Source organism: Anolis sagrei, chromosome 3 (assembly GCF_037176765.1).
Source record: "Anolis sagrei isolate rAnoSag1 chromosome 3, rAnoSag1.mat, whole genome shotgun sequence".
NCBI classification, from domain to species: Eukaryota; Metazoa; Chordata; class Lepidosauria; order Squamata; family Dactyloidae; genus Anolis; species Anolis sagrei.
The window spans coordinates 152,984,962-153,012,941 of NC_090023.1; the positions used below are offsets into that span (position 1 = coordinate 152,984,962).

The 27,980-nt window shown below is 40.2% G+C and overlaps 1 protein-coding gene across 9 annotated transcripts in view; it reads left to right on the forward strand.

The window, feature by feature from the left end:
- Nucleotides 1-27,980, forward strand: part of ZMIZ1 (zinc finger MIZ-type containing 1) — a 520,385-nt gene that overhangs the window by 386,470 nt on the left and 105,935 nt on the right. The window lies entirely within an intron of this gene.

Below are 27,980 nucleotides of genomic sequence, written 5' to 3' on the forward strand. Positions count from 1 at the left end.
GAGAACAAGATTGGCCTTTTCTTTTATCCTCAGTATCTCTGCACTGCCCAGATTTACTAGATTTTGATGTAGCAAGCAGCTTGAGAATTAGCCGCTGCCATTGTGTTTTGGCAAAATGAGGATTATATTTAAAATTAGCCTCTCTGTCCCAATTTCTGACAAGCATACCCTGATGCAAAATCCTTTCAAGGTTGATGACCTCCAAAAATGATGATGATCCCCAATAGTTTACTTTTCAGTAGATGTTGGTGAGAAACACAAGTTGAATATCTCTTGTTCCAAAATGCTAGGGACCTGGCATGTTTTGGATGTCAGATCACCCCCCCCCTCCCCAATTTTGGGTTGTTTTTTTCTGCAAAGTTTGTGTGCAGTTTTCCATCATGATTATATATGTGACCAGAGGCATCCCTAGGTAATTTTCAATGGTAATCAAACAGTATTTTGACCCCCCCCCCAACCAATCACTGATATATATTTTCTGTTCATCATGGGAGTTCTGTGTGCCATATTTGGTTCAATTCCATCATTGGTGGAGTTCAGAATGCTCTTTGATTGTAGGTGAACTATACATCCCAGTAACTACAATTCACATATGTCAAGGTTTATTTTCCCCCTAGAGCGCCTCTAGAGTGCCCCTGGGCAAAATCAACTATACAGCAAATGCTTACTTTGTGTAATGGGTTGAGCCGCCCCTGTATGTGACGTTTCAATGCATATATTTGTGTGCTAGCCTAAGTCAGACGTTTGAAGAACAAATTGTACAAGTTCCTCTTAGTCATGATAGAACTATTTTTGTTACTGTGGTTTAAATACTTGGAGAATGGAAACGAGTGGGAGTTCTTTGTTATCATAACTAGAAATCTGGCACTGAAAAGTTGCAGTTGTAGCTGTGTAAGTTGCCAAAAAAGGTTACCACCTGTTGTTAGAGCTAGCTCTGCCAATGTTCTGATGTGTGCACCTGAGCGACAACCATGACTAACAGAGGTGGAGATTCAGGACAGGATGTATCCATTGATATGCTCAGTCAAGTAGAAAGGGCCTACAATAAAGAGTTTGTTGGACTTATTTGGCAGAGTGGATAAGTATCTTACCCATGACTTCGAACCTGATTCTTACCACAGTTGTCATTTCATAGAGAGTTCAGCACTTTAACATTATTCAATCCATAGCTGAACTGCCACCAGTTCAAGCCCAAACCTCAGTAATTTACCTTTCAGTAGATGTTGGTCAGATACACAAGTTGAATATCTCTCGTTCCAAAATGCTAGGGATCAGGCATGTTTTGGATGTCAGATCCCATTCTGGCCCAGCTTGCCTGTCCGAATGCATCTTTCCTTATGAACCTGCTAGGACTTTAAGATCATCCAGGGAGGCCCTGCTCTCGATCCCGCCTGCGTTGCAAACACATTTGGTGGGGATGAGAGACAGGGCCTTCTCAGTGATGGCCCCTCGGCTATGGAACACTCTACTTGGGGACATTAGATCTGCCCCCTCCCTCTTAACATTTTGGAAGAGATTCAAGACTTGGTTGTTTGAACAAGCATTTGAAAATGCAAGGTAAAAGACATAGGAATTGGAACGACTGGACGAGATGGGACAATGTTTTCATTAGGAGACACAAATGATGTATGCTTTTAGTATTCTTGTTATGGTTATATTATGTGTTAATGTTTAAATGCTTTATGTTGTTTTTGGGCATCGAATCGTTGCCATTGTAAACTGCTTTGAGTTGCCTAAGGGCTGAAAAGGGCGGCATACAAATATAGTAAGTAAATAAATAATTAAATAAATTATTCCCCCCTCCCATTTTGGAATGCCCATATTTTGGAATACCCATCTGCTAAATATTACCAGTTTCAAACTTTATTCATATTGGCTCCTCAGTGATCTGGTGGAATTAGAACTAGATTAACCCCTATATCTAGAGCCAAAATCCCTCTCACCTTTCTGTAATTTTATACATTTGTTTCCCTCTAATCTTTCCAACATAGCAGATTTGACCTCTTGAGATATCTATGTTCCATGTGTCTTGCAAACATTTCCTACATGTGGCAGCTTTAAGCCTCTTTGAGTCTCCTTGTGGAGAGAAAAAGTGAGAAACAAATAAACACAACAACAACAACAACAACAGGCTTGCTTCTGCTACTTGTCCAGAGATACAAGGTTGATTTTCCCACTGTCAAGACTAGAGAACCTGTTTTGCTCTCCGCACTGAGCTGCCCAACCCATACAATATTTTCTTCTTCCCTGGGGCAATAGGCAATACCCAATCATTTACTACAGATTGACTACTATTGGTTATCATATTGTAAGGAGTGTATTGTGGGAAACCACTAGGGAAGGTACTGAATCTGCCTCCTGCCTCTGGTGATGTTTTTTCTATCAAGAATCAATTATTTTTTGTGTCACCCTGATAATGTTTTGAAAGTACGAGCTATCGTTTGTCTGCTTATCTTTTCCTACATTGCGTTGTTTTTGTACAATGAATATGCTTGTGTATATTCCTTTCCTCTCCCTATTCTGAGAGTTACTTCATTTCATCACATTTTCATTTGCTCACAGCACTTTGGATGCAATTTACAAGATAAATTATATGTAGGACAGCGCACAGAAATATTTAGACATCTGTTACTGGGGAGAAATCTCACCCCGGGAAGAGTCAGTCACAGGTTTTCCAAGTAGTAACTTCAAACCTTCTTTAACTTGGAGTAGTTTTTATTCCCAGCATATTTACGCATTGAGATGAGTTAATGGTTATGTCTTTTGTAATGAATTTATTTTTTTGTCGTGTCAGGGCAACCAGTCAATTGCATTACATTTCTAACAGAACAAAACAAACAAACAGACAAAATACAAAATTTGTGAGTTTGGTAGTTGATCAAATGTCCTTTGACTAGTAGCTGGCCACTTGGAGTGCTTCTGGTGTTGCTGCAAGAAGGTCCTCCATTGTGCATGTGGCAGGGCTCAAGTTGCATTGCAGCTGGTAGTCAGTGGTTTGCTCTTCTCCACACTCACATGTCGTGGATTCCACTTCGTGGCCCCATTTCTTGAGGTTGGCTCTGCATCTCGTGGTGCCAGAGCGCAGTCTGTTCAGCGCCTTCCAAGTCGCTCAGTCTTCTGTGTGCCCAGGGGGGAGTCTCTCATTTGGTATCAGCCATTGGTTGAGGTTCTGGATTTGAGCCTGCCACTTTTGGACTCTCGCTTGCTGAGGTGTTCCAGCGAGTGTCTCTGTAGATCTTACAAAACTATTTCTAGATTTTAGTTGTTGACGTGCTGGCTGATACCCAAACAGGGGATGACCTGGAGATGTCTCTTTTTGTAATGATGACATTTAGCAAATATGCTATATTCTATCTGTCAGGGTGTCAATTTGAAATGTTGGTTTCAACTTATTTAGACCTATTTGTGATAGCAGAAACCAATAACCTGGCTGTATTAGCAGTTCAAACTAATATTACTGTATATACTCAAGTATAAACCTAGTTTTTCAGCCCTTTTTTTAGGCTGAAAAAGTCCTTCTCGGCTTATACTCGAGTCAAGATTATTTATTATTGAATTCTGTTGTTGTTGTCGTTGTTGTTACATTTATCATTTTACTCTTATTATTACATTTATTATTTTACTTTATTGTTATTATTATTATTATTACATTTATTATTTCACTCTATTATTATTGGAAGAATACATAAGCAAATTTCCATGGAAGAAGATGAGAATAATGGTTTAATCAGAGTTGGACAGTCTTATCTTAAATTACACTTTTATGTAAATATTCAAAAACATTTAACCTTCTAATGCCTCAATTAATGTAATTGTATTGGTATCTATTTATATTTTGAAACTGACCTGTAGCTGCTGCATTTCCCACCCCTCGGCTTATACTCAAATCAATCCATTTTCCCAGTTTTTTGTGGTAAAATTAGGTGCCTCGGCTTATATTCGGGTCGGCTTATACTCGAGTATATACGGTATATTAGCAGTAAAAAGTCATGTGATCATATTATTTATTTTCTTACGTTGTGTGTCAAGTTATTGCTTGTAAGCATGTGGCGAAACATAAGCAACACTAATGATCAAAGGTCTGGAGAACAAGCCCAATGAGGAGTGGTTTAAAGAGCTGGGCATGTTTAGCCTGCAGAAGAGAAGGCTGAGAGTGGGTATGATGTATAAATATGTGTGGGGAAGTCATAGGGAGGAGGGAACAGGCTTGTTCTTTGCTGCCCTGGAGACTAGGACGTGGAACAAAGGCTTCAAACTACAGGAAAGGAGATTCCACCTGAACATTAGGAAGAACTTCCTGACTGTAAGAGCTGTTCAGCAGTGGAACGATCTGCCCCAGTGTGTTGGAGACTCCTTCTTTGGAGGCTTTTAAGCAGAGTCTGGATGGCCATCTGTCAGAGGTGCTTTGAATGAGATTTTCCTGCTTTTTGGCAGGCGGTTTGACCGGGTGGCCCACGAGGTCTCTGCCAACTCTATGATTCTATCATTCTAATCCTTTGGAAACTGTCCCCAAAGTGGAATTCTTCCCTTCAAGTTACAATAAAATGTTTAATGGCTACCATAAAGATAAAAGCTTATGATGAATTGAAAACAGGAGATCAAGTTCCACAAAGGGATTGTCAAAGGTAGCAGAGAAAAGTCTTGGTCCCTAACTTTTAGGTTAACAGTTATTTTAGGTTAACAGACCTCACTACCTCTGAGGATGCTTGCCATAGATGCAGGCGAAACGTCAGAAGAAAATGCCTCTAGAACATGGACATATAGCCCGGAAAAACCTACAACAACCCAACAGTTATTTGCTTTGGCATACTGAGTTAAGCTATTTTGCTAAGTAGGGAACTGGCCATCAGGTCTTCAGATTGTGGTGTAGCTAACATCTTTCTGTGAGCAATGAAGGTTAATCCTACTACCTACTTGCACAGAAGTTGGAAGAAACAATTGTGTAGTGATGTATGTGGCCAGAGAAAAAATAAGGCTGGTTTTTGCAAGTAGCTGGCAAGCAGTAATCCTGGCAATGTACAAGGATTTATGATGGGTTTTTTTCCCTCCACATTGATCATTAGTGCTGTTTGGGTGCCAGGCTGGTCTCCTGAGCTGTAACATGATATTTTCTGTATAATAGCTATTAGAGCAACAGAACAAAGCTTATTATAATTGGGTAACTATTAAATGCGACTGTTTAAATTAGTGGTTTTAAAACGTGGTAGTGTCTTTGTTTAACTATTGTATCATTACGTTTTTAGTTGTGTTTTAATTTTAACCTTGTTGTAAGCCATCTTGACTCCCATATTAAGAGAAAGCTTGGGTTATAAATTGAATAAATAAAAAGTAAACGAAATGCTCTCTCCTCCAAAACAAAAGTTGCTGAAACTGACAAAGAGCAAACTAGGAGTTTCCCCCAACTCAGAAAAGCTCTTGAGAATTACATAACTACACTGACCACAATACTTTTCACAGACACATGGCAATGCACACAAGCAAATGAAAATTTAGAATGAGGAATACCATTTACAGATTTACACCAGAAAGACAGGGATATTCCGCCACAGGTATATGTTCATAGAGCATGAATGTTTACAACCATAATTTTCCAAGTTGAAGTAAGATACTAAAAAGTTAAGTTGGCTCCGTTTTAAGAGTCTACCTATAGATTTAAAATACTTTGTGTAGACATTCAAAGAGTATTTATTGTATCAGAAGCAAACCAAGGGTACAGTTGTAATATATTTAAAAAACACAAAGTTTAAAAACTTGGCATTATATTAAATATCCTTTGACCAGTAGCTGCCATTTGAAGTGCCTCTGGTGTTGCTATAAGGAGGTCCTCCATGAGTCCCCCAGGGGTGAGAAGGGTGGGGTATAAATTTATTATTATTATTATTATTATTATTATTATTATTATTATTATGCATATGGCAGGGCTCAGGCTGCATTGTAGTAGGTGGTCTGTGGTTTGCTCTTCTCCACACTCGCATGTCGTGGACTCCACTTTGTGGCCCCATTTCCTAAGGTTGGCTCTGTATCTCGTGGTGCCAGAGTGCAGGCTATTCAGCACCTTGCAAGTTGCCCAGTCTTCTGTGTGCTCAGGAGAAAGCCTCTCATTCGGTATCAGCCACTAATTGAGGTTCTGGTTTTTGCCTGCCACTTTTGGACTCTTGCTTGCTTGAGGTGTTTCTGTGAGTATCTCTGTAGATCATAGGAAATTATATCTTCATTTAAGATGTTAGTTTGCTGGCTGATATCCGAACAGGGGTTGGGTCAGAGATGTCACTGCCTTGGTTCTTTCATTAATGGCTGCTACTTCCCGGCGGATGTCAAATGGTTCGATACCAGCTAAACAGTATAATTTCTCCAATCGTGTAGGGCGTAAACATTCTGTGATAATGTGGCATGCCACATTCAAAGAGTGGAAAAGGAGTACAACACATTTGGGTTTTTAAAGCTGTGTACTAAATAAGTATTTGTGTTAGAAAGCTGGGATAAGTCCCATTTCAAATTAGCACTGGGTTTTTTGTAATGTGTGAAATGACCTTTTATTAAAAGAGGAAAATTATTAAATTTGTAGAAAGAGAGGGAAATTCAGTGACCATTCAGCAAATAAACAGACCAGTATATACTTCAGAATTACACATCCTTTATATTTCATTGTCTGACTAGAAATCCAATGTGTATGCATTTTGAGCCCTTTCTGTCTTACTGGAAATGCATCCCTAAATTTGCAAAGGGGGAATTCATTATGTGGAAAGAGGAGAGGGTTTTTCACTGTAACCTCTTAGAACTTGTCACCCTCCTTTTACATGGCTTTTAACTGGACTTGTTCTTTTTGGACTTGTTCTTCCTTAGCTTTCTCCATAGGTAAAGATATAGATAAACTCCTAGATATTGGGGTAGTTGTCTTCACCAGGTGCTTCTGCCTAGGACAGGAGCATTTTCTGCCTTAGGACAGCGTGGGCTATCAGAAATGTCAAATTGTCATCTTCTGGTTTGGAATAATAGAATTCTTACGTTAAATAGTGCAGGATTTCCTGTAACATTCCAAAAAGGCTAATGTAGTTGTTTCAAAAAGAGGTGATTATTATATTTTTTGAGAGTGAGCCAAGCTGTCTCCCTTTGTATAGTCTGTAATAGCTGAGGTCCACAAAACCATCCCTGGGGCCACATGCATCCCCAGCCCATACTTTGCACAATCATCTTCTATATCTATTGGCATAACACTTCATTCTCAAATTGAGAAAACCCTTCAGATTCCACTGTTCTGGGCAGATACAGTGTAGAACATTGCTAGTTGTCCCACTGGTCATTGCAGGTGAACATTAGGTAAAGATAAAGGTTTTCCCCTGACATTAAATCCAGTCATGTCCAACTCTGGGAGGTTGGTGCTCATCTCCATTTCTAAGCCAACATTGTTCGTAGACGCCTCCAAGGTCATGTGGTTGACATGACTCCATGGAGTGCTGTTACCTTTTCACTGGAGCAATACCTATTGAGCCACTCACATTTGTATGTTTTTGAACTGCTAAGTTGGCAGAAGCTGGGGCTGACAGTGGGAGCTCATACCACTCCCCGGATTCAAACCTGCGACGTTTCAGTCAACAAGTTCAGCAGCTCAATGCTTTAACCCACTGCACTACTGGGAGCTCCTAGCTGAACATTAACTATGCACTATTTTATTTCAAAGATCTGTCCCATATCTCTCATTCCATCAGAATAATTTGTTTCTGTCTTAATATAACTTATTAGAAGAAACAATTCATCTCTTTGGTTTTAAGAAACGACCTTATTAATGCCCAATGATCATCACATTTCCATGTTTGGACCAAATTTCTCTATGGTCCAAGAGTGAGATATCAGTTGGGGTGATGCTCACTAACACTTGCCCCCGTTTACAGTTGGCCACTGTTTCTCTCCTCTTATTCTAAACACAATAATTACAAGGTCACCCTGGAAAGGGCTTGAACAAGCCAGGAAAGGCCTGCCAAGATAGACAACTGGCCCAGTATCAAAGGTGTCGGAATTAGCTGAACAACCCCCTGCGTCAGGAAAGGCACATAACATTAATAGTTAGTTGGGCTCACATGAAAGGAAAATGGCCTTAGATATAATAAGGGATACACAAACGAGTCACAAAACAATACTGTGATTACAGTCAAGTTGTGACAAGGAGAGTTCATCATTCACCATCCATCTGAAAACAGCCAGCTGGTCTGGCACATATTTAGGATCTCTTGAGGATTACATTCACTATTCTGTATTTTCATAGAAGGAAACTGAGTTTTGATCATTGAATCGGACCAGGATTCTTTACTCCACATACTGTTTTTAACCATCAAATGCCAGATGATGCTAGAAATGTGAGGTGTTGTTATGCCTATTTACTGTTGTTTGTCCTCTGGCTGGAGTGAGATTGGTCTGAACAAGGGCTCCCTGTGCATGATTTTTTTGAAAGCGTCCTGTTCTGTTCTTCTCCTAAATCAGAGTTGGTTTAGTACTTCAGCTGTATACAAGGATCTCTACGTACACCTGTGAAACAGATGGTTGGTGCTCAAAGCAAAATAGAGTTTTCAACAACAAAAAAAGGGAAACACTAATTAAAGTTAACAGCCCTCTTTCATAAAGTTGGCATCATAATATTGTGGTGTGTTTGGTTTAGAAATTGGCTCCATGAGATTATTGGGCAATGTGGAGTATTTGCGAAAATTCACTCTAAATAACATGCCATTTGGCAGAACTTTCTTTTGAAACTCAAATAAACGTGGTTAGAGATCATTTCCGCTATCTTAATTTTAGCACATTAAGTATTGTAGGTTGATAAAATGGATCAGATTATATTCCAGATGACATTTGAAAGAGAGGTTTGCACTCTCAAGGCAATTGGGACATCTGGTAGAATAACAGCCATCCCAGTTTGGAGAGGGAAAGCAGAAAATAAATGAAGGTAACTACAGCAAACTTTTCACCCTATTGCGTGATCATCAGATTTGCAGATGATACCAAATTGGGAGGAATAGTTAATACTCCAGAAGACAGGAGCAGAATTCAAAACGTTCTTAACAGATTAGAGAGACGGGCCAGAACTAACAACATGAATTTTAACAAAGACAAATTCAAGATACTCCACTTAGGCAGAAAAAAATGAAATGCAAAAATACAGAATGGGGGATGGCTGGCTCCACAGCAGTAGGTATGAAAAAGATATTAGAGTCCTCATGGACAAGAAGTTAAACATGAGCCAACTATGTGATGTAGCAGCTAAAAAAGCCAATGGGATTTTGGCCTGCATCAATAGGAGTATAGTGTCTAGATCTAGGAAAGTCATTCTCCCCCTCTATTCTGCCTTGGTCAGACCACACCTGGAATACTGTGCCCAATTCAGTTGAAGGGAGATGTTGACAAGCTGGAATGTATCCAGAGGAAAAGAACTGAAATGATCAAGGGTCTGGAAAACAAGCCCTATGAGGAGCAGCTTAAAGAGCTGGGCATGTTTAGCCTGCAGAAGACAAGGCAGAGCGGAGACATGATGGCCATGTATAAATGTGTGAGGGAAGTCACTGGGTAGAGGGAACAACCTTGTTTTCTGCTGCCCTAGAGACTAGGACATGGAACAATTGCTTCAAATTACAGGAAAGGGGATTCCATGTGAATATTAGGAAGAACTTTGTGACAGTGAGAGCTGTTCAGCAATGAAACTCTCTGCTTCGGAGTGTGGTGGAGGCTCCTTCTTTGAAGGCTTTTAAACAGAGGCTGGATGGCCATCTGTTGGGGGTGCTTTGAATGTGATTTTCCTGCTTCTTGGCAGAGGGATGGACTGGATAGCCCACCAGTCTCTTCCAACTCTATGATTCTATGATGCTAGAGCTAGTCCTTGGGTACAGGTACAGCTGTGTTTCAATGGTTTATTTTTGATATTAAACTGAAGGAATCTGCTAGGAGAAGTACACATAGACAGAACAATGTAGTTTTTCTTCCTCTTCCTCTTCTGCTTCCACTCCCCCTCACCAGGGTCCACAAAGTGATGTACAAATGCTATGGCTGCATGATTAGTAAAACGCCACATTTCCCGTTTCACAGCATGCATTCCCAAATAAAAGTTGGACCGTGTATACCCAAATTGGAATGGTTTTTCATTGTACTGATTTGATACTCTTCTCAAAAAGACCTCATTCTTCTCCAAGAGAAAGGATGAGACATAAATAAGAAAGGAATATTTAGGACAAAACTGAAAGGCCCATCTGTGTACCCTAATCCACAATTTGAATAACAGCTCCTGCTCCCAAATGGTGCAGCATGGCTGAATTATGTTTGAAAATGAAGAGAGTTAAATCAGATGCCTTTGTTTCCATCAGCAATTTCGGATACTATGTTGCAGAAAATCACAAAACAAAGTTATATAATAAAACCATTACACTTTAAAATATTGCTGCAATATATAATTCAGTAGACTCTCAGTTAACTGGAACTCAAACAATCAGAACTCTCAAGCAACTGACAAAAATGGAATAATACTGCATTCACAATTCTGTTTATAATACGGTAAAACTCTGGTCTTTGTTTCTCTTTATTTGCTTTTAATTACAGTATTTCAATATTAATATCAAGTCAGTACAAAGTTAATGATATAGTATTAGTTAGGCCTATTTTAATAGTAGCTCTCAAGCAAGCAGAAATTACATTTATCCGGCATCTCCCAATTCCCTTGAAAGCCAGTTAACAGAAAGTCTACTGTATATACAAACACAACTAAATGTAACTGTGCCACTTAAATGTAAAAGTAGAACTGTTTCAAAATAATAGGCCTGATATTTGAGGAGCAGGGGGAGATGGAAAAATATCCTAGGTGATCATTGGTACTCTATAATTCCGTAGTTGTGGATTCCCACTTATTCTTTTTTTTCATTCCTTTTGGTTGCAGTTTTAGCAGTGGTGTGTTTTAACAGGGCTATTGTACTTTCTGTCATCCAGCAGCTTAAGAAATTTCAGTCTGGCTTCACAACTGATCATATCACCGAGGCTTCTAGGAAGAGGCTGAAATGTGGCTTACTTATTCATGCAAACTTCACTGGCTTATGAAGTCTTGATATTGCTTGATCTGTCAGCAGAATTTGAGTCTATTGATCATAGCACATTATTTGACTGCCTGGAGCACCTTGTCAATCTCCAAGGCCCTGTTAATGGAGTTTACTTCTGATATTTTCCTGCTTCCTCATTTTGTTGCTGTCAATAGTTCCGGCTCTGATCCTTTCGCGATACAAGGCTGAGTTGCGGGAGGGGAGGGGAACTCCCATGGTGTTTAGTACATGCTTGGTACATTGAAAAAGTGTCTGTAGTCTAATCTGAATGTTACTATTAGCTCTTGTTGTTTCCAGAGCTGTACATTTGCTCCTTTGAGCTGATACTTGTTCATAAAAGTAGGAGCATCATCCTAATAAAACAAAAAAGTGTGAAACATTTCATTCATTATAATTCAGAATAAAAAAGAAGGTCAAGATCAGGGGTCCCCAAACATTTTAAACAGAGGGTCAAGTCACAGTCCCTCAAACTGTTTGAGAGCCGGATTATAATTTTTTTTTAAAAAATGGATGAATTCCTATGTACACTGCACATATCTTATTTGTAGTTCAAAAAACACTTAAAAACAATACAATAATTAAAATGAAGAACAATTTTAAGAAATATAAACTTATTAGTATTTCAGTGGGAAGTGTGGGCCTGCTTTTGGCTGATGAGATAGGATTGTTGTTGTTGTTGTTGCTGTTGTTGTGTGCTTTCAAGTCATTTCAGACTTAGGTTGACCCTGAGCAAGGGCTGGGTAAATGACCTTGGAGGGCTGTATCCGGCCCCCGGGCCATAGTTTGAGGACCCCTGGTCAAGATGTTACATATTCTCAGAGTAGCGGATATATCCACTGGCAGAGTTATGCTGCACTTCCACTCTGCTGTAGCTATACTGAATATCATTGAGGCCAGGGCAGCTCAACCCATTACACAAAGTAAGCATTTGCAGTAAAGTTGATTTTGCCCAGGGGCGCTCTTGAGGCGCTCTTGGAGGAAAATAGACCTTGACATATGTGAGTTGTAGTTACTGGGATGTATAGTTCATCTACAATCAAAGAGCATTCTGAACTCCACCACTGTTGGAATTAAACCAAATACGACACACAGAACTCGCACGACGAAAAGAAAATATATATCAGTGATTGGTGTGGGGGGGGGGGGCAAAATACTGCTTGCTCACCGTTGAAAATTACCTAGGGCCGCCTCTGATTGAGGACCAACAAATGAGGAACAATGAATGCACATAGCTGTCTCCTCATTGCGCAATGTACAATGTTCTTCAGATGTCCTAAACCCAAAATTTAGCTACAAATCTGAGGGCCCTTCCAGACAAGCCCTATAGACAACCCAGGTTTTCTGTTAATCCCAGATTATCTGGCAGTGGGGACTCATATAATCCAGTTTAAAATGGACAACCTAGAATCAAATCCTGGGATATAGGGCCTGTCTGGAAGGGCTCTTAGATGACAGGGGAAGACTAACCCTATCCAAATCAATATGAATCCCTGTTCCCAGATACACCTCTTTCTTGTCACAATAAGGCTTCAGTTTGTTCATTCTCATCCAGTGAACACTTGATGTGCAGGTACAACTGTACCAGGAGCTCCAATTTTGTTTGCTTTGAATTGAATGTTTGTTGTAGTCCTAAGTTTCAGGGACTCTGCAGATAGGTGGCTTCTTTTGGCTGCAATCATAGGGCAAGCCACCTGTCAATTATAGTTAGGTTCCCTGGTCCCGCCCCCTTTTGGGGTTTTTGGAGGGAATAGGAGCCTTTTTGGGTTCAGTCCACACAGAGAAGCCTTTCATACAGGACATAAAACCAAGAGCTCCTGTAGAAAGCTTCGTCTTCTACAGCTTGGCCGGGGATATACAGCCCCAAAGCTTGGCTGGTCCCGTAGCTTGGCTGAGGATTATACAGCCTTACAGCTCTTTTGCTGAGGGACTTCAGCCAGCTATCACCGAAACCTGAACTCCTTTTTCCTCTGGAAGTCTACAAAGCTCTGCTTGGTAAGGGTCACTCGCGGAAGCCAGAAGCAGTTGGTACCGGGTGTAGGGGCTCCACGCCATCAGAGGCAAAGACAGACTGCCCAGATTAGAAGTTAAGGATTTCCCCATTAGTTAGAATACAGTTATGAAGATAGTGCCTGTTCCCTGTGAACAAGATTGAGAGAGAGCCAATAGACTGTTAAGAAACCCTTAAAGTACCTGTTTGTTTTCAATAATAAAGAACTTTGTTGAACCTTTAAGCAATCTAAAGACTCTGTTTTAAGGAAATCCAAAGGTCTTTAATCTGAGGCAGTCCGGGCGTCCCGTTGGGCACACATTATTTATGTGCTGTCTACAGTTTTATGCACAGCCCCAGCGTGCGACAGCACACTTGATAGCAAGTTTTGGTACTGAAAAAACTTCCTGGAATTAAATGCATGGAAGAGACGTGGCAAATCCCATGTGTGCACAGGCGCACGGTTGAATTCTGCAAAAGGAAAACAAAAGTCGCGAGTGAGTTTTGAAATGATTAAATATTAAACACGGGAAGTGTTTGTTTGTTTGTTGATTATAGAAAGATTCAAGTGCCCTAATCCCCAGAGGTTCTTAAGAATTCTCCACTTTGTAGGCTCTTTGTAAAACTTGGCTATGGCAAATTCATCTCAAGCGCACACATATGCATTATCAATACGAATGCAATTCTCCCCCTGCCATGCATGTACCGTGACACCTCTGCATTGCAGCCAGTATCTATAACTGCTACTGCAGTAACTAGTGCTAGCAAATAAAATGGAGAGTCTTCTTTTTATTTCTCTGTGTTCAAAGGCAAGATAATAATATCACTCATGGCCTGGAATGTTTAATTTCCTGGGGCAACAGACAGCTTCTGCTGATTGGCAACTGTCCTTTGCTGTTCTTTAAAGCTCCCCCGATATCTGCAGACGTATTGGCTACAAATGGTTTGGTGATCACAATTGTCTGCTTAATGCCATAACTGTTGTTAGACATTGTGGTTATACACTGGAGATTAATCAGTAGATTGGATCAGCATTTAAAGGCAAATGTTGCCTATTTTGTGATGGAAAAGGAGGGGGATACTAGAATGAAACAAATGAGCCTTTCTAATAAAGCCAGATAAAGAGTGGTTTGCTGCATTGTTCAGTGATGGATGTATCATAGCTGCGGAGTTTTACACAAACCGCCACAATTGAGCAGAAAAGGCTAATGACAAACCATGCATTGATCTGAAGAGTATGCAAGCATGCCATTCAACTTCGTCTTCTCAGTCAGAGTAATATGTCCTGAACTTCAAATATAAGAATTACAATGCAAAGTAATGCCTCCACCTTCGTAACTCCTCAACAGATGTCAGTACTGTTATGCGGCAGGTACTGGCTTGTTTAGTAGACTGTCCTCTACAGTTCCATTTTGGTGGAAAGCATTAGCATTGAATGGTTGTGTTGTTAAACTGTGAAGTATGGAACCCTGCGCAGAGTCGGTCAATGCAACTTAAGCAACGTGCAGTCATTGAATTCTTGACAACAGAAGGTGTCACCCCAAAGGAGATTCATCAGAGAATGCAAGCTGTTTATGGTGATTGTGTTGATATGAGTACTGTGCATTGTTGGGTGAGTAAATTTAAAGATGTTGAGGTGGGAACATCTGACTTGCGTGACAAACAAAGAGTTGGACATCCTGTGACAGCAATCACCGAGTTCACAAGCAGAGGGTTGACAGATTGATTCAGGACAATGGTATCACTCAGAGAGAAATTTCAAGCATAATCGGCATTTCACAAGAACGTGTGGGTCACATTATTGCTTTGCTTGGCTATCGGAAGATCTGTGCACGATGGGTACCCAGGATGCTGATGCCTGAAATGAAAGCGCGCAGACTTGAAACTTAAGAGACTGGATCTCACCACCGTATGACATCCTCCATACAGTCCAGATTTAGTACCGTCTGACTTCCATCTGTTCCTGAAGAAGATCTGCGGGGACATCACCATGCTTCTGATGAAGACTTTGAGACGCTGTGAGACGCTGGTTGTGGAAACAGTGTTGACTTCTTCCGTGACGGCTTCAGAAAACCTTTTCATTGTTGGCAGAAATGTATCCAATTGTCTGGTGATTATGTGGAAAAGTGAATAGTAGTAGTTAAAGAGCACATTCTAAGGATTATTTCTGCGTTTGATTTATTAAAATATTCCCATCCAAACCCAAGTAACAAAGGTGGAGGCATTACTTATTATTCAACCCTCATTAGTTACAGCTCTTAGATAAAGGCTATCTCTCAGTCTATGTTTCATTTATTAAAATATTCCCATCCAAACCCTCGTAACGAAGGTGGAGGCATTACTTTTCATTCAATCCTCGTAGTTGTTTTCCCGTTCTTGGCAGCCGAGACATCCATTGAAAAGAGCAAAATAAATAGAGCAAAAATAAAATTTGGAGAGGGAGGACGTGACCTAGCTCCGTGTCATAATCAGTGAAACAAAGCATAATTAGTCAACCAGTTTCAGACAGCCAGAAGACAATATCTCAATACGTTTGGAGATGGATAAGGAAAAATTACGTTTTTGAGACAGCATATGCTTCTTACTGTTGTTGCCTCTTCTAGACTGTCATGATGATGCAAACATTTAGCCTAGATAATGAAGAGGAAGAAATAGCTGGACAAAAAGGCAGAGGATCAGCAAGGTACTCAACCCTCTTGATAGTAAGAAAGATACATGTGGAGCAGCAGTGTAGGGAAAGAGGGGCAGAGGTCATTGTTTTTTCTAGGAGATGATGTTCAGGGTCTTTTTTTGAGAGTGAAGATACTTACCTGCTGCTGAGTCAGCCCTTCAGTTACAAGCACAACAGCTCAGCGGGACAGCTGTTCATCCGTGAATGGTATTCAGTGAACCTCCTGGAAACTTGGACAACTTATTCTTCAATTGCTGCTCTATATAGGCCTCCTATAGTTACTAATAGGCTCTTTCAGACTTGACTGGAAGGTGCCTATTATGGGCTCTGTGATGTTGTTCCCTGCACATCAGGGCTGCTAGGAGGTAAGGAGGGGGCTTGTATGTATTTATAGGGCTACAACTGGAGACAGATAACAGGAAAGTGGACAGGTTAGTAGGATAACAATTTTGAGAAATGGGATGGACTAACGTTTTCAGGCCTTCCATTCCAGGATCTTTCTTCTTCATTCTCTCAGACATGTCTCTTTGCTTTCTGTAAACAGATTCTCGTCTCCTGTTTTGTCTGTCCCCATGTGTGCAGATCTCGATCCTCCTTTTCCTCACTCCATCTATTTTGGTTTCTAAAGCTGCCTTTAACAGGCAGTAACAAACACACATTTCTTGGTATGGGTTGAGCATCCCTGAACTAGAATTCCAACTTCTGCAATTCTTCAAAATCTAAACTTGCCTTCCTTTCTGACAGTTCAGATACACAAACTTTGTTTCATGCATTTGGTTGGTTGTCCCCTGACAACCAAGTCCAGTCATGTCTGACTCTGGGGTGTGGTGCTCATCTCCATTTCTAAGCCGAAGAGCCAGCGTTGTCCATAGACACCTCCAAGGTCATGTAGCCAGCATGACCGCATGGAGAGCCGTTACCTTTCCGCCTGAGCGGTACCTATTGATCTACTCACATTTGCATGTTTTCGAACTGCTAGGTTGGCAGAAGCTAGGGCTGACAGTGGAAGCTCACGCCGCTCCCTGGAATCGAACCTGCGACCTTTCGGTCAACAAGCTCAGCAGTTCAGTGCTTTAACCCACTGCGCCACCGGGATGCATAAAATCATTAAAAATATTGCATAGCATTACCCTCAGACTTGGGTCTCATCTCAAAGGTATCTCATACTGGTAAAGGTAAGATTTGCCCTTGAAATTAAGTCTAGTCAAGTCCAACTCTGGAGGATGGAGCTCATCTCCATTTCTAAACCGAAGAGCCAGCATTGTCTGCAGACACCTCCAACGTCATGTGGCTGGCATGATGGCATGGAACGCCATTACCATCCCACCGAAGCAGTACCTGTTGATCTATTCAAATTTGCATATTTTCAAACTGTTAGGTTGGCAGAAGCTGGGGCTAACAAAGGAAGCTCATCCCATTCCACGAATTCAAACCTCTGAGTCAGCAAATTCTGCAGCTTAGTGGTTTAACCTGCTGTGCCACTGCGGTCCCATTATCTCATATATATATTTATACAAATACAGATATTCTAAAATCCAAAAATAAAATCCATAATACTTCTGGTCTCAACATTTTGGAAAAGGGATATTCAACCTGTACTACCTTGCCCGTCATTCCTGTCAACTCTCAAATGTTATTTTATGGTCTGGCGCAGCTGGAAGGGAGGCACACAAGGAAGAGAACTGAATGCGGAAAACATATGGCCAGAACACAGGCATTTAAAAGATGTGTTGCTTTTGTAACCCACTGTTGGATTCACCCATTCAGCTGACTTAGACAAATTGTGCTTTGGTCCACCTCCTTTTGATAAATGATTTCTAATTTAAAGTTAGACAAAACTAACAAAATGACTTACAGTATTTCCATTGTATTCTTCAAGTATTTGGCACAGTCTAAAGCATGCCTGTTCTATTTGTTTTGACTGAATGGAAAATTAACTAACGCCTTATATGTTTGAGCTGGATACAGTGCCACAACCATTAAATATGTTCATTTGGTGTGTATTTTATTCTAATTTGTTTTGAGTGAGCTGAATTAATATTACATTACTACAGTGGGGAAAAAATAGAATAAAATTACACCAAGGTCGTTCAGTGTTGGGAGAAGATTATATTTTATGAATGTGGCTCTCAGATGATATTTATCCTCAGTTGTGTTGACCTAGAGCTATATAGCTAGATTGCACCAGTCAGTAGTTGAAAAGCATTTTAGATGTAGCCCAATGAAACCCTTGAAAACCAGACCTATACAGCATGGTTAATGTGTAAAAGGATCCTATGTTTTCCCCTGTAATAAGTCACCGCAATAGCAAATTCGGCTGATGAGTACTGAGGAGACTGTAACCCAAATGTTCCATGTGTTTGACACAACATATTTATTTATTTATTTACATCACTTTTATCCTGCCCATATCAGCCCGAAGGCGACTCAGGGCAGCATACAAATCGGCACAATTAGATGCCATATAAAAATACACAATTAGTTAAAAGCAAAAAAAAAATCACATTACAATACATTTAAAAACCGTAAAAGCAATAACAATAAAAATTATAAAAACTATGTCTTTTTGTTCAAAACCTCAGCTGTTCCATCGTCTTAGCCTTTCCTAGTTTACATTCCAAAGAGCCAGGTTTTCACTCTTTTCCAAAAGGTCAGGAGGGAGGGGCCAATCTAATATCCCTAGGCAGGGAGTTCCACAACTGAGGGGCCACTACTGAGAAGGCCCTGTCTCTCATCCCTGCCAGATTGAGAGCAGGGCCTCCCCAGACGATCTCAACTTCTTGGAAGGTTCATAGGGAGAGATGCATTCAGACAGATAAGCTCTCCAACATTATTCCAGTCTGAATTATGAAATATCTAGATCAGTGGTTCCCAACCTGTGGTCTGTGGGCCACTAGTGGTCCCTAAAAACTAAAATATAGTCTGTGACCTCACAGCTACTACGCCATTCCAATGAGAGTGACTGGTCTTGCAAAGTCCTCTTATAGTGCTGAGACAATGAGGATGTCGGGAAGGGAGAGGCTGACTTCCCACAAAAGGCGCAACAACAAGCCTCCTGTCTCCTGAATGAGTGGAGCCATTCCATGTAGTGCCTGGAACTGAGTGTGCCTTGGGGTCTTTGTTTTTAGGACTGTTGCATCAGAAACTAGAGCTTATGTGGTCTATCCAGTGCAATTTTCTGAATCAGCACCCCAAGTAACCAAACCGACCAAAAACTGTGTTGTGATCCTTTTGGTACTAATGTTGGACAGTGGTCCCTGGTCAAAGTGGTCCCTGGTCATAAGAAGGTTGGGAACCACTGATGTAGATAGCCCCAGTCATCCCCGATTCTCAACCCAACATTGCAGCTGAAAACAGGACCAAACTCAACAGACCTTTTCTCCCATGTAGACTTCTTCCTTTAAGTTCTGATGCTGAAAGCTCTTTGTTGCTATTCCCTGTGTTCATTTATTCTACCATAGCCTATTATAGTCTCTTAACAAAGCAACACTGAACCAAAAATTCTGCCATCAGGCCACCTGGCTCAGTTTGTCCCCAAGATTGAAAAAAATGTGGCTTTCCAAATGCTGTTGGTCTGCAATTTCAAATCTCTTGGAACCTTCCAAGAAGTTGTTCTTCTCCCCTGCTCCCAAAAAAGGACCATAACTGAAGTTTGGAAAATCCTCCACAACAATATACAATGCTGCCCAGGGAAACTTCCAGTGGGACTTTTGTGCAAAGAGAATTCAGACTGCACAAAGTACATTGCCCAGGATTTCATAGAATGAAACCATGGCATTTTAAGTAGTATCAAACTGCATTTGCTCCACAGTGCCTAGTAGATAGCCTAGCATTGAGCCATCACAAAGTTTCTATAAGACCACCTAAGAACTGGTGCTTGCTGTGATTCTTGAAAAGAGCATTCATCATCCTAAGTACACTTTGGCTTGATTCAGAAAGGCATTTAAGCAAGTTTCCATGTCTAAGATCATCTACCATTTTTGTTTCACAGTTTGTCATGCTCTAAACTCCCCCCCCCCCCCCCCAATTCCTCTTCTGTTGCCAGAGTATTTGTATTACAATATTTAGAACTTATGGTCCTGTTGCAAACAAATCCCTGGGGTTATCTTCGCATGCCAAGGCATGTTGCAAATCCTCTTGAAAAGTCAGTATTAAATGACAGCAAAACAAAGCGTGCAGGAGGATAAATAGAGTTAGTTGCTTTCTGCAGCCTTGAAGAGCCATGCATTCTCTAGTTTAATGCTTGCTCTTGACATCACACAGCTTGAAATGCTTTACAGCATTGCATGCATTTAACCTTTAAATTTTTTTGCCATCATCCATCATGCCCTCCTGACCTGTAGTTAGTGAAACATGGCCTTGCAGCCTGCCAGATCCAGTAATGGAATCATGGTTTTAGAGTAATCAGGTCTGTCAAAGGAAGTTATAATCCTTATATAAGACCATTAAGTGGTTTAATAACTTTTAAGCAAATATATTTCTTACCTAGTTATTCTAAACCTCTTGGTAAAATCTTGCCAGAGCCTGCTTAATTTCTGTGGAACAGATGGAAGCCATTCACTTCTTTCCTTCCTTGCTTTATGGCCTTATGTTTTGCAGTTATTGCTCCTGCATCTGTGTATATGTGAAAATATTTTGTAAGAAGGAATTTCATGCATCCAGCTCAACTTACATATGTGTGTGTACAGTAAACACTATTTTGCAATTCGGCAGATATATAGGAGGGGAAAGGGGGAGTTAATGCTACTCTTAGAATCTAACAGAAACTGGCAGAAATTTCTTGCTACTTCTAATACTACCTTTAAAAAATATTCTCAAGAGTTATGTTTTCATACACTTATGAAGATAGGATTTGTTGTATTTGGGCAAGTCGTTTCTGGTGTGAGAGAATTCGCCATCTGCAAGGACATTGCCCGGGGGATGCCCGGATGTTTTACCATCCTGTGGGAGGCTTCTTTCATGTCTCTGCATGAGAAGCTGGAGCTGACAGATGGGAGCTCACCTCACTCTCTGGATTCGAACCACCAGCAGTCCTGCCAGCACAAGGGTTTAACCTATTGCACCACCGGAGGCTCCATTCTCAAGATAAAAGTTATCAACCATGGAGTGTGTATAACCATTTGGAGTCTGGAAAGTAACAAAATGTGACAATAAGAGAAGAAATATGTTTTCTTGCCTCCTCTTCCTCAGTGTACTTTCTCTTTAGTAATAATGGTTCTTCTCAGTGATTTCTGCATCACATATACTAAAATAGTAATTCTTCAAAAATATACTAATGAAATTATGACTCCACTGATGTAGGCAATGATGGCAGAAGGAAAAAGATTGTTGGTACAGTGAAAGAGACAACTGGAGAAATAGGCTACTCAGAGCTTGGAAGCATTTTTCCACCTTCTCTTGGATTACTGTGGGATCTGGGAAAAAGTGAAGCCTTTACCACTGGGCACATTAATAACAACAACAACAACAACAACAAGCAAGCAGTCAGAACAAATGCAATAAAGGCCAGGATCAAAAAATCACCTAATGGCCCAAAATGCAGACTGTGCAAGGAAACTGATGAAACCACGGATCATATCCTCAGTTGCTGCAAGGAAATTGCACAAATGGACTACAAACATAGACACAACTATGTAGCCCAGATGATTCATTGGAACTTATATCACAAGTATCATCTGCTAGTAGTAAAGAACTACTGGAATCATAAACCTGCAAAGGTAGTGGAAAATGAACACGCAAAAATACTGTGGGACTTTCGAATCCAGACTGACAAAGTTTTGCAACACAATACACCAGACATCACGATTGTGGAAAAGAAAAACATTTGGATTATTGATGTTGCCATACCAGGTGACAGTCGCATTGAGGAAAAACAACAATAAAAATAGCCATTATCAGGACCTCAAAATTGAACTGCAAAGGCTCTGGCATAAACCAGTACAGGTGGTCCCAGTGGTCATTGGCACACTGGGTGCCGTGCCAAAAGGTCTCAGCCGGCATTTGGAAACAATAAACATCACGATCTGTCAACTGCAAGAGGCCACCTTACTTGGATCTGCACACATCATTCGAAAATACATCACACAATCCTAGACGCTTAGGAAGTGTTCGACTTGTGATTTTGTGATACAAAATCCAGCATATATATCTTGTTTGCTGTGTCATACTGTGTTTTTGTGTAACAATAACAATAATTATAATTTTAAAGCATATCAACGAAAAACACCAGTGATGAGATGTAAAGAACATTCGACTATTACAGTGATGTAATGGGAATAGGTCTTATTCCTGTTTCTTTTGGGGATTTTTACACTACATAATCACAGCAATCCGATTCCTTAGGAATCCTGGAATATGCAATTGTGGGAGGGTCATTTAGCATTCTCAGCCTGAATGTTATCTGGAACTGTTGTCCAAACTGCCAATCTCAGGATTCATTGGGGTGCCATAATTGTGTACTATGAGAAAGGGACCAATCTTTGCCTTATGTGGGCTTGTTCTTTGTGTCTCTCTATTATAGAAGCGTAAGACATGTGTGCATCCTCCCTTTGTTTGCACATCTTAACATCTGAACTGCTCTTTGCCGGGACTATGGTAGCACTGGGACCAAATGTCCTGCAAGTAAGATTACTGTAGAACAAGAGAGACCAGAGTTTAACCCCCTTGGCTCGTAGTCAAAACAAGATCATGATTCCAGCATCTCCAGAGTAGTTCCACTCAGTTGAAGAAATGCTTGCTTGCTCTCATATGTCAGGCCTCTATCCAAGCATCAGATTCCACAGTATGCTCTGTTGGCTTCTGGATAGCCAAAGAAGCATCATCTACTGAAAGGAGGACGCCTTTGAAGTACACAGAAGCTGTTGGACTGCAGGGCTTTTGCAGGTTTTTTTTTTGCAGGTTTGGAGAGTTGCTGTCCTAGGAGAACTGTCCAGTACGAGGTTGATTCATGTTCTGTCATTCCTGTAAGACAAACAGCAGCTCATCCCCTCTCGCTCTCACTTAAAGTCCCCATTCTAGCTGTGAATAGCTACCTGCCTTGTGGCATTATTTCTGCTGTCATCTCAGAGTATCTCTTTAGTCATATCATAAGCCACAATGGTGTTCCAGTAAGCTTTGAACAGCCCTCAACGTTGCAAGGAGATAAGAATCTACAGATCCTCTTCATGTAATCATTTCACAACACTGGAGCTTCATGACCTTTGGAAAACTTTAGAGGGCATTGCGCTCCTTGCTTTTCTGCAGCTTATCTCTGAGATGCCTCCCAAGCAGAGCCACACACGCACTTGAATTGCTGCAGATTGGATGGGCTTGATCACTGGATATAAAAATCCACCCAAATGCCTCTGAGCAAAAAATCACTTTAAAAGTGGCCTTGCAGGGGACTGCGGAGAACCTTCAGAGACATTATAAACAGCAGGACATTTTCTTTTGATGCAATTATTAAAGGCCATGATGACAGCTCTATGTAGCCTTTGTTAGATGTAGGGCTGGTTCTATTATTTATCCATTTACAGAGCTCAATCAGTGTTCTCGGCATTTTAATAGGGAACACGGTGGAACTTTTCAACAAAGAACTTGCAATATTACAAGCAAAGTAAAAATGCCAGAATCTCCTTTGTTACTCACCCACTTTCTATTATTCAGTCCCAACATCGTAGTGAGTTATTATAAATATAATCAAATGCACTTTACTCCCATTTAGAGAATCAGGCAACCCTAATTGTTAAATGTCATATATTACACAATATATTTGCATCTGAATGCATTTAGTTAGCACATATCCGCAACTAGCATGGCTAGTTTTACAAAACAGATTTGATGTAACAAGTTTTTCTGTGAAATTTTCTTCCAACTAAGAAAATTTTGTACAATATTTCAGCTTTATAGAATCAGTAGGATGTTCCTGCATTACTGTTGACATCCTACAAAGGACAACAAAAAAGAAAGAACAAGATATGTCTTCAACAAGATTCAGGAAATTCAAGGGAAATTCAAATCAAGAGTAGGGGTGCTCTGCAACCAGTGGGGGAACCCATGGCACGGCCAAGTAGAAACAAAAGATGATGGAAACAAAAACATGGGGAAACTATATCAAAGAGATGAAAGTGTGGCAGATTCATTCAAGGACGAACCATAGGAAGATGAACCTCCAGTTTTGGAAATTGAATTTGAAGCTACACTCAAAACACATGGGAGAAATAAATTACCAGGGACAGATGGCATACAATAGATACCTTTTAAGCTACAGAGAAATAATGTACTGTAGTTCTAACTAAATTCTGTCAACAAACACAGAAAACAAAACAATGGTCAATAGGTTGAAAATGTTCCTTATACAAGGGTTGAATGAAAAGTAATGCATCCACCTTCGTTACTTGGATTTGGATAGGGATATTTTAATAGATCAAATGCGGAAATAATCCTTAGAATGTGCTCTTTAACTACTACTATACACTTTTCCACATAATCATCAGTCAATTGGAGACATTTTTGCCAACAATGAACAAGTTTTCGGAAGCCATCACGGAAGAAGTTGACACTCTGTTTCCACAACCAGCATCTTACAGTTCTCGCAACGTATTCATCAGAAGCATAATGATATCTCTGCAGATCTTCTTTCATTATTGGGAACAGATGGAAGTCAGACGGTGCTAAATCTGTACTGTATGGAGGATGTTGAACGGTCGTGAGACCAGTCTCTGAAGCTTCAAGTCTGTGCACTTTCATTTCAGGCGTCAGCACCCATTGTGCACAGATCTTCCGATAGCCAAGCAAAGCTATAATGTGATCCACATGTTCTTGTGAAACGATTAAGCATCAAACATCAATACATCAATACATCAATATAACAAATCCATCACGTCTCATCAATAGCATCAGAATCCAGTCTCGATATCCATTATTCCATGTTCCGATAATCAATTATCAGTTGCACTGCCTAGTTGAATGCCTGTTCAAACAGCCAGGTCTTCACTCTCCTCCGGAATGCCAGTAGGGAGGGGGCCGATCTAATATCCGTAGGAAAGGCGTTCCACAGCCGAGGGGCCACAACTGGGAAGGCCCTGTCTCTCGTCCCCACCAGGCATGCTTGTGAAGCCGGCGGGATCGAGAGCAGGGCCTCCCCAGATGATCTTAATGTCCTAACTGGTTCGTAGGAGGAGATGCGTTTGGACAGGTAAGCCTAGATTTTCCCACCAGCAAAGCATCAAAATGCGGTCAAGCAGATTATAGGCCATAAAATGCAATTCATGAACTGCCTTTGGCAAAACTCAAATTGTGCAGACCTACCCTAGAAGCAATTGTGTAAAGACTGGATAGTATTAAAAGTGTATTGGGGCTGTGTTCTTCATGTGACAACCATTCATACTATGACTCTGCCATCAGTTAATACAGACAAAACAGTCAGTCCTCTGCATCCATGGATTCAGTCGCCCATGACTTCCACATATTCCCCCGAAATGAATGCTCATTTTCTATAAGGGATATCATTTTACTATGCCGCTGTACATAATGGGACTTAAGCATCCACAGATTTGGGAACTAAACTCCAGCGGATTCCCAGGGCCTCGTATTTTACTCCAGCTTGTTGTTTAACTGCATTTTAAAAAAAACATTTGGACGATCTCTTTAGAGACCTTCACTTCTTCTGCTTAACTTATGTAATCACCTCGGAAGGCTCCCTTTTCACCCACTTCTAATGATTAGTATATATCTGATTTTAATCTAATGGAAAATCCATCAAGCATCACTGTTTTTCTCTGTTTTGGAGGTTCAGTTAAACCTAAACACTCACTGCTTCTAGAGTTTTATAATCTCTTCCTGGAATTTCATGTTTAGCCTGTTTTAATACCTTGTTAATCCTGTACTTTCCTATTGATGATATACTAAACAAATCTAAGCCGTGCAGTGTTAATTTAGAGACTGACCAACCTGCTGAAAAAGAGTAAATGTTTTTGTTTTATCTGTTTGTTATATCAAGTGTAATTTAAAGCTTAGTCACTTTTTTTCCTTTGGAAGAAAACCTCCACTAAGCTCCAAACTGTTCTTGTACTGCACTTCTTTTCTAATCAGATAACAAAGTAACACAAAACACTGAAAAGGGAAGTTTAGAGATAAGAATTGAATTCCGAATATTCATTCAGATTTCTTATTGACAGGCAGAGTTTTTATCTGCACGACAAAGTTGTATAAAATGGTGTGGAGAGAGATGATAATACCAGACGCTACCGAAGTTGAATGATGAAAGATTTAAAGCAGAAAAAAAGATAGGATTTGTTCTGACTGGATACAGTTAAACCATGGAATTCACTGCCACAAGGTGTAGTGATGACTACCAGCTTGCATATTTTTAAAGAGGATTAGCAAATTTATGGGCAAATAAAGCTTTTGGTAGTTACTAATCAAACATATGGAGATATATGTTTTTTTCCAATACCAGAGCACATATGCTCTGTGTATCATAGAATCACAGAATCAAAGAGTTGGAAGAGACCTCATGGGCCATCCAGTCCAACCCCCTGCCAAGAAGCAGGAATTTTGCATTCAAATAACCCCTGGCAGATAGCTATCCAGCCTCTGTTTAAAAGCTTCCAAAGAAGGGGCCTCCACCACACTCCGGGGCAGAGAGTTCCACTGCTGAATGGCTCTCACAGTCAGGAAGTTCTTCCTCATGTTCAGATGGAATCTCCTCTCTTGTAGTTTGAAGCCATTGTTCCTTGTCCTAATCTCCATGGAAGCAGAAAACAAGCTTGCTCCCTCCTCCCTGTGGCTTGCTCTCAAATATTTATACATGGCTATCATATCTCCTCTCATTCTTCTTTTCTTCAGGCTAAACATGCCCAGCTCCTCATAGGGCTTGTTCTCCAGACCCTTGATCATTTTAGTCACCCTCCTCTGGACACATTCCAGCTTGTCAATATCTCAGCTACAAGGTGTTGGAATTATACACGCAGTCCCCAAGTTATGAACAAGATAGGTGCTGTAGGTTCGTTCTTAAGTTGTATCAATACGTATGTAAGGTGGAACAGGCACATTTTTAAAGTGTAACTCCAACCATATATATATATACACACACACACACACACACACACACAAACTGTAAAAGCGTTCCTGTTCTACCTTATACACATGTGTTCCTGTTCTACCTTATACACTGAGATGTTGTACCTTGTTCATTGTGCTGTGTCATGCAGTGCAGATTTGAAAAGACGATTTTGTCCACTAAAGAAAAATAAACCATGCCTTCATTCTTCTTTGAATTTCACATGCTGCATTTTCAAACTTTATACCTTAATTTTGTATGCACCTGGGGTGATGTTTTCTTTTTTTAACAGTGAGATGCTTTCTTGTTTGTTAAACTACAATGACTTAGAAAACAAAGATACTACAAGTGGTAGTCATAAACACGGGAAATTACAATGCAATTACAGCCTGGTTGTGTCAACCAAAGCTATAATCATATAGACAAGCAAAATACAGCAGAGAATCACATCACGTGTGTACATTTGTTACAGTTTACTATAGAATTGCATACTTTATTCATCTGAGAAATGTCAAAATTTAACATATTAATGTTTGGAAAGGTGGCTTCAATCCTGGTTCAAAGAGGGCATTTTTTTTCTCATCCAATGAAATTACCCACCAAATTAATCTGAGATGCGTCATAATTTAAAATCTTGTTGAAACAGGTGCATTTAAAATTGCATCTAAAAGGGGATTATCCCTTCTTTCACAGCTAATTTTACTGTTACTATTAGTGTTTTTATTACTGCTACTGAGTTAATGCCACAATTGCTATTATTGTCTGTATTTTTGGTTTTATTGGTTTAAACTATGTATTCTATTCTAATAATATAATATAATATAATATAATATATTGTATATACATATAGTATTTATAATATTACTAGCTGTCCCCTGCAACGCGTTGCTGTGGCCCAGTCTGTTGATCTGGAAAATAAAGTAATGAGAAAATGTTGGTTTCGAATATATGTAATTTTTTTATGCTTGCGAGTAAACAGTACTTTTGTTTCTTTGTCAGTGTTGATGTGGAGATTGTCTGGTTTGCCCACCCCTGGAACATGCAACATATCATTGTCCTTCTTTAAGGGTGCCTTTCAAATCTATGATACTATATCTCTCTCCGTGTGAATCATATCTATCTATCTATCTATCTATCTAATCTATGGCTGGATGGCTCTTTGTCAGGAGGGCTTTGATTACGTTTTCTTGCCCTGATGAAGGGAGTTGGATTGGA